Source organism: Bidens hawaiensis, unplaced genomic scaffold (genome assembly GCF_021521415.1).
Source record: "Bidens hawaiensis isolate Kalapana, Puna unplaced genomic scaffold, B.hawaiensis_p1.1 tig00012141_1, whole genome shotgun sequence".
NCBI lineage: Eukaryota > Viridiplantae > Streptophyta > Magnoliopsida > Asterales > Asteraceae > Bidens > Bidens hawaiensis.
The window spans coordinates 454729-462013 of record NW_027491978.1 but is presented as its reverse complement, the minus strand read 5'-3'; positions in this window follow the sequence as shown (position 1 = coordinate 462013).

Sequence of the window (7285 nt, the reverse complement as noted above, 5' to 3'; positions counted from 1 at the left end):
AGCCTTGATTACAAATTTGACAATTTTTACATGAAACATTTTCTAAGCTGTGCCGCGTTCCATGCGCGCGGGATCTTCTTTCCATTCAAATCTTTTAAAGCGTATGCGCCTTTTCCCAAATCTTCCGAGACTTGATAAGGTCCCTCCCAATTGGGAGACATCTTTCCCGGGGGAATCGCGCGGCTAGCTTCATTGTTTCGAAGGACAAAATCATTCTTCTTGAAGTGGCATTCTTTCACGCGCTGATTGTAATATTTTTCCAGTTTTTTCTTGTATTTGGCTTCACTGATGATAGCCGCCTCTCTGCGCCCCTCAAGTAAGTTGAGATCCAACCTCCTTTCGCGCTCGTTATCAATCTTGTTCATCATGAGCACTCTATGGGATGGGCATCCAATTTCTGCGGGAATCATAGCCTCCGTTCCATAGGTTAGGCTGAACGGGGATTCGCCATTGCTGGTTTTGCTTAATGTCCTGTGCGCCCACAGGACATTAGGTAACTCTTCGACCCAAGAATGGGATTCTCCCTCCAACCTTTTCTTCAGCCCATTTAGCAAGCTTTGGTTCGCGTGCTCCACTTGGCCATTCCCCTGAGGGTGGTATACTGAAGTGAAGATTTGGTTGATGCGCAACTCCTTGAGCCAGCTGGATATCTTCCTGTCAGTGAATTGTTTGCCATTATCGCTCACAATTTCCATGGGCAAGCCAAAACGGCATATGATGTGGCTCCAGATAAATTGCTTCATCGCCTCGGCTGTGATTTTTGCTAGTGGCTTGGCTTCGACCCATTTTGTGAAATAGTCTACTGCCACTACCAAAAATTTTACTCGCCCTTGCGCTTGCGGTAGGGGACCCACAATATCGATTGCCCATTTGTGGAAAGGCCATGCGGAGGTCACCGGAATCAAGTTGTTCTTTGGCCGCATGGTGTTTGGCGCATAGCTCTGACATGCTTTGTATTTTTGGATCTCTTTTAAAGCGTCCAAGTACATGCCTGGCCAATAGTAACCTGCGCTCATTGCCTTGGCAACCACCATGCGCGGGCCAGCATGTATTCCACAGATTCCTTCGTGTATTTCTCTGATCACATAGCTTGCTTCCTCAGCATCTAGGCATTTCATGAGCGGTCCAAGATAAGAGCGTCGATATAGTGTACCATCAAGCAGTTCATAGTTCTGCGACTTGTGTCTTATCTTCCTCGCTTGTGCGCGATCGTCCGGTACTTTTCCCTCATTCAAGAATTCCATTATTGGAGTTATCCATGATGAAGGGGTTGTATGAGTTACCAGGACAGACTTCGCTCCCACCGACGGGTTGCTCATTACTTCTACCCTGACATCTTTGCCAAAGTGATCGAAGCTGGTTGATGCCATCTTGCTCAGCGCGTCGGCAGATTTGTTTTCACTGCGCGGAATATGAATGATTCTGAAGCAGTCAAATTGCTCGATGAGCTTTTTCGCCTGCTCTAGATACAGAGGCATGGTGTTCTCTTTGGCATCATAAAGGCCATTGACCTGTGCTGCTACCAAGTATGAATCAACATGGGCCTCTAGCTTTTTAACTCCGAATTTGTGCGCGATGCGCAGGCCAGCCAGAAGAGCTTCATACTCAGCTTCATTGTTGGTGCTCTTGAAGTCCAACCTGATGGCGTAAGTATATTCATGATTCTCTGGATCCACCAGTTTGAGGCCTGCGCCGGACCCTTCGTTGTTTGAAGCTCCGTCAGTGAACAATCTCCAAACATTTTCTTCATCATTGGCTCGCGGGGGGTCTACCTCGCGCTGAGCCTCTTCAATTTTTCCTTCGGGAATTTCCGCGATGAAATCAGCTAAGACTTGTCCCTTTATTGCTGGACGGGGCTTATAGGCGATCGTGTGTTCTCCTAATTCCAGCACCCATTTTGTCAGCCTTCCTGAGAGCGCGGGACGCCGCAAGACTTGCTGGATGTTGTAACCAGTCAGAACTTCAATGGGATGACCATTGAAGTATCTATGAAGCTTGCGCGACGCGTGTGTTAGTGACAAAACTAACTTTTCCATGATGGAGTAGCGCGTCTCAGGATCTGTCAGCACCCGACTCACATAGTATATTGGCGTTTGGATTCCCTTGTGATCCACCAACAATACTGCGCCGATGGCGCGCTCTCCTGCTGATAAGTACAATGTCAAAGTTTCACCAGGGAGTGGAGCTGTGAGCGCGGGCAGATTTATCAAACATTCTTTTATCTCACTGAAAGCTTGCTCGGCCTCAGGAGTCCACTTGAATTGGCTTTTCTTTAGGCAGTTTTTCAATGTATTAACGAATGGGGTAGATTTGCTTGCATGGTTCGCTAGGAACCTGTTGATTGATACCAATCTCCCATTCAACTTTTGGACTTCTTTCATGGTGGATGGTGAGGGCATGTCAAGGATGGCCTCCACCTTCTCTGGGTTCACCTTGAAACCATCCTTGGTGACCATTACACCTAGAAATTTTCCCTCTTGTACGCCGAAAGTGCATTTGCTCGGATTGAGCTTCATGTTAACTTCCTTTAGGCGCCCAAGGGTTTCTTCGATGTCTTTGAGCATTTGTTTTTCCTCCCTGCTTTTGATCACCAAATCATCCACGTAGACTTCTAGGTTTCTTCCAATTTGCTCGCTGAAAACGGCATCCATAAGTCTTTGGTAGGTGGCTCCCGCATTCTTCAAACCAAAGGGCATTTTTGTGTAACAAAAAACTCCCTTGTCGGTTCTGAAAGCAGTCTTGTCCTCGTCTTGTGGTGCCATTTGAATCTGGTGATAGCCCTTGTAGGCATCCAGGAAACATTTGAGCTTGAATGGCGCCACGGAGTCCACCTTTGCGTCAATGTTTGGGAGGGGGTAACAATCTTTTGGGCATGCTTTGTTGAGGTCCTTGAAGTCAATGCACATCCTACACGACCCGTTACTTTTCTTTACCATCACAGGATTGGCTACCCATGTCTGGTATCGTATCGGGCGGATGATGTTTGCGCGCAGTAGATCCTCAACCTGCTCATTCATGGCCTTCGCCTTCTCATCCCCCATGACTCTCTTCTTCTGAGCAATTGGCTCTACAGACTTGAACGTGTTGAGAGAATGTTGAACCAGGTCTCGCGGAACCCCAGTCATATCAGAGTGTTGCCACGCGAAGACCGACATATATGCTGTGAGCAATCTTTTCATTCTCAACCTCGTGTCGTCTGATATCGTAGCGCCAATTGTGATTGTTTGCTCCGGGAATTTTGGGTTGAGAATCCATTCCTCTGGCGCGTTGTCTGCCATTGGAAGTTTCATTCTCCCTTCCCGCGGAGTACTTGTCACTGCACACAAATGATCTCGGTATACAAAAGTTACACCTGTTGTTGTTGGGAACCCCAACGCGCCGTGCGCTGGCGACGGTATGGCGTTGAATTGGGCAATCGTTCCCCTACCCAAGATCATATTGTGGCATGAAGTGGTGGGCAAGACCAAGAAGTTGACAACTTCGGCTCGCTTGTGTTTCTCATCCCCCATGGTTAGTTCAAATTGTATTTGACCTAGGGGATGAATGATTTCATTTGAAACACCAGAGATTGGTGCATTCACAATTTCAAGCCTTGCTTGGTCTGCTGGATCCAGCTTCCTGAAACATTGCTCATACATGATGTCTGATTCGCTGCCAGTGTCCACCAGGACTTTTGACACTTCATAATGAGCAATGTGTGTAGTGATGACAAGAGGACTGCTGATAGAAGGGCCTCCCCTGATTCTTGGGAAGATTACTTGTTGCTCGCGCCAATCTCCTTGGATTTGCGCGCTTCTCTTTCTTGATGTTTGCCCTTGCCTTCCTCCCTCGGCTACACAGATTCTTTTGAACTTTTTGCTGGCAGAGGCTCCTTCTGGTTGTTCACTTTCTGGTCTTGGGTTTTTCACCAGGTGAGCCAGCTTGCCTGATTTCACATATTTTTCAATTGCATCCTTCAAGTGATGGCATGCATCAGTGTTGTGTCCTGTGGACTTGTGAAACTCGCAGTACTTGCCACTGTTTGATGGTCCCTTGTAGTGTAGTGGCTTGGGGCTTTTGAACTGGACATTCTCAGTGCTTAACACTTGTGAAGGCGTTTTAGTGAGGGGAGTCCATATTCTTGGCAGAGGTCTGTTAGGATCTCTGCCGCCTTCCCTCTTATCACCTTCTCCGCGATTACGAATGTCTTTTTGGGGCTGAGGTGAGCTTGGTTGCGCCTGCTTTTCTGCGGGAGAAAAACTGGTTGGTTGCAACCTGGACCATACAGTGTTCTGTTTGCCCCTTCTTTCGTTGCTGCGCGGTGCCTCTGCTTGATGCCCTCTTTCTCTCGCTCTATCTTGAGCAATTTGTTTTTCATTTCTCGCGAAGACTCGCGATGCTTCCATTAGCTTGGCCCAAGTGGTTGGCATGCCATCTCTGCTTACGAGAGCTCGGCGGAGTTGATCACTGCGCGCGCCTTGTATAAAGGCCACGCGCAATAGTTGCTCAGTGATACCTCCGATTGCTAGAGACTCCTGATTGAAACGAGTTATGTAGTCTTCAATCGTTTCATCATTCCTGCGCACGCAGTGCATGATGTCATCAGGGGTCGCGCGTGTGTCTGCGCTGTTGTACGAAGTGAGCTTGGAACTTTTCCAATAGTTCCTCGAACCCATCGATTTGCCCAGTAGGCAAGCTTTCAAACCAGACACGCGCCGCGCCCGTGAGGCAGCGAGCAAACATGTGACACCATGTTGGCATCGTCCAGCTTTCTAGGTTTCCAGTGTTGTAAAAACCTTGTAAGAAATCGTCTGGATCTGTTGTGCCGTCATATTTGCCCAAACCACTTGGCATCTTGGTTTTGTGCTGAATGGGGCCTTCGCGATGCGCTCAGTGAATTTTGAATGTTTCACCAAGATGGCTGGCCTGTACGGTGTGGTTACGTCCACTTGCCCTCTCACTGGTGGGCTGTATGGTGTGTACAGATCCAGATCGGCTTTGGCTCCAGGCGCCGTGTTCACGTGCGCGCGGAGCTGTGAGCCTCCTGCATGAGTATCTCGCGTCTTCCTCATGCTGTGCACTTCTTCATCACTAAACTCAGCGTGTTCAGTGTGAACAGAGTGACCCTCTTCCGGCGCGCGCGCCCTTTTTGTTCCTTGAATGGTTTGCTTGTCAAACACTAGCCTTTGTGTTAAGTCGGCTAACATTTTGTGTTTGACCATCTCATTGTACTTGTCCATTAGACGTCGTTGCTCGTTTATGAGCCATTCTTTAGGGTCATTGGTTTCATCTTCTGGACCCATTGGGCCTTTTTGTTTCGCGCCGGTAAGATTTTGGAACGTGAGATCGTCTGGAGGAGTTTCAGTCTGGCCATGAGGAGTTGTGATGAAGGGATGGCTACTGGTGGTGCGTGTAGAATCACGCGGCACCCTCAGAAACTGTTGTCCCTCATTAACATCCTCACGCTCAATATCCTCCAGAACTTGATCGACGTTACGAACACCAGAAACCATGGTGAAAATTTTTTTTAGAGATCTGATGAGATTTTGTTGCCGTGGTCCCACGGATGGCGCCAATGAAGAAACGTGGATCGACTCACTGGTAGACGATCTACTTTCCTCGGGTGTGATTATGCTATTTCACCGATGGTTCTCTGGAATCTGGATTCTTCCACCTACAAAATGAACAGCACCGTAAACTTACCCCTCAGAAAGGGACAGAGGGGTCCTCTTTGGGGTAACCCTCCGGTGTGAGAATAAGAGTTTGTAGGAGAAGATAATAATCTGAGAGTAAGGAAATTGGAGTGTATTGCTTAATATAGCTGAATACTGTGTAATAGGGTGTACCTCTCCTTGTGGAGTTGATGTGGTATTTATAGTGCTAGGGTTTCCAATGATTGGGCTCAGACCCAATTAGGGCCTTTTTTGCCTCCTCCTATTGCTTCGCGCCACGTGTCCTTGGGACACCTGGTGCTTTTTCATTGATTATTGCACATGGGTTTTGCTGAGTTGTCCACCTTTCATTGGCAGCTGTCAACATCAGCATATTCTTATTCCTTAAAAAGATACCTTCTGGAAGGTTGTCTGACGTGCACAATCAAGGTTGCCCTAATCCTGATTTGGATAAGGACGAGGTTGATTATGTGCATGTGTGATATGCGCCTATCCTGAGGATGCGCGAGGTCTTCTCTTTATTCTCACGCGCAGATGTTTCATGCGCAGATGTGATATGCACAAGCATGTGATATGCGCCACGCGCGGATGCGCCACGCGCGGATGCGCCACGCGCAGATGTGATATGCGTGAGCATGTGATACGCGTGAGCATATGTGATGCCTGCATATGTGATGCCTGAGCATGTGATGCATGAGCATATGTGATATGCGCCATGCGCATAGGTTTTGGCTTTGTGCCTTCATAATATCTTGGGTTGACCCGCCTCGCTCGGTGTTGAGGCGGGTACATACCTCTTCAATAGTAGAACTTCATTATAAGATAAGTGTTGCAGCCTTCATCATAACATAGTTTTCGTAGTTGTTACAAAAAGACTGATTGTGCATAGTAATTTTGACCTAGGTTTAATGTTGGTCTAAACTGTAGAAGTTAAGTGCTGCAGCCTGGTAGTAAACAAAAGTTGGCGTGGGTGTTTCTGTTCTTTGATGAGCTTGTGTTTACTTATATTAATATGCAGCTTGTTCCAAAGCAATGGTCACCTGTTGACATCATGTTAGTCAATTAATATTCTAAATAATATGCACCAGAAGAACTATCATTTTATAAACTTATTATATTAATGAACTTTGAAACATTTCTTCTACTAGTTTCTTAATAACCTTTGCTAGGTTCAGTCATTCATAAATCTACTGTTTTAAGAGCTATTATTACTTTTCAAAGGCTTATGTTGGAATAAATTAAGGCTGACATCATATTCGAGAAAGAAAAGCTATCAAAGTGATTACATTCTGGTTCTTTAAAAAATTGTGATTTTCAAGTACTCGGATTCAGAAAAGTCGCTTTGACATCACATGACTGAGCAATAATGAATACAATGTGTGATTATAAAATTATACGATCATTTGTAATGAGTCGTGTGATTATACAATTTTACAATTAGAATCTTGGATCTTGAAATTGATACCTTAACTTGAAGATCGGAATCTGTCCAGCAATGATCAATGTTATGTTAGTCCATTCACGAATGAACTTCTGGCGCAGAAGCGAACTCGATTTCGGCATACATTATATAGTCTTTCAAGTGACCTACTCAGGTGTGTATCGAACATATTTCTCATCATCCATTATTACCC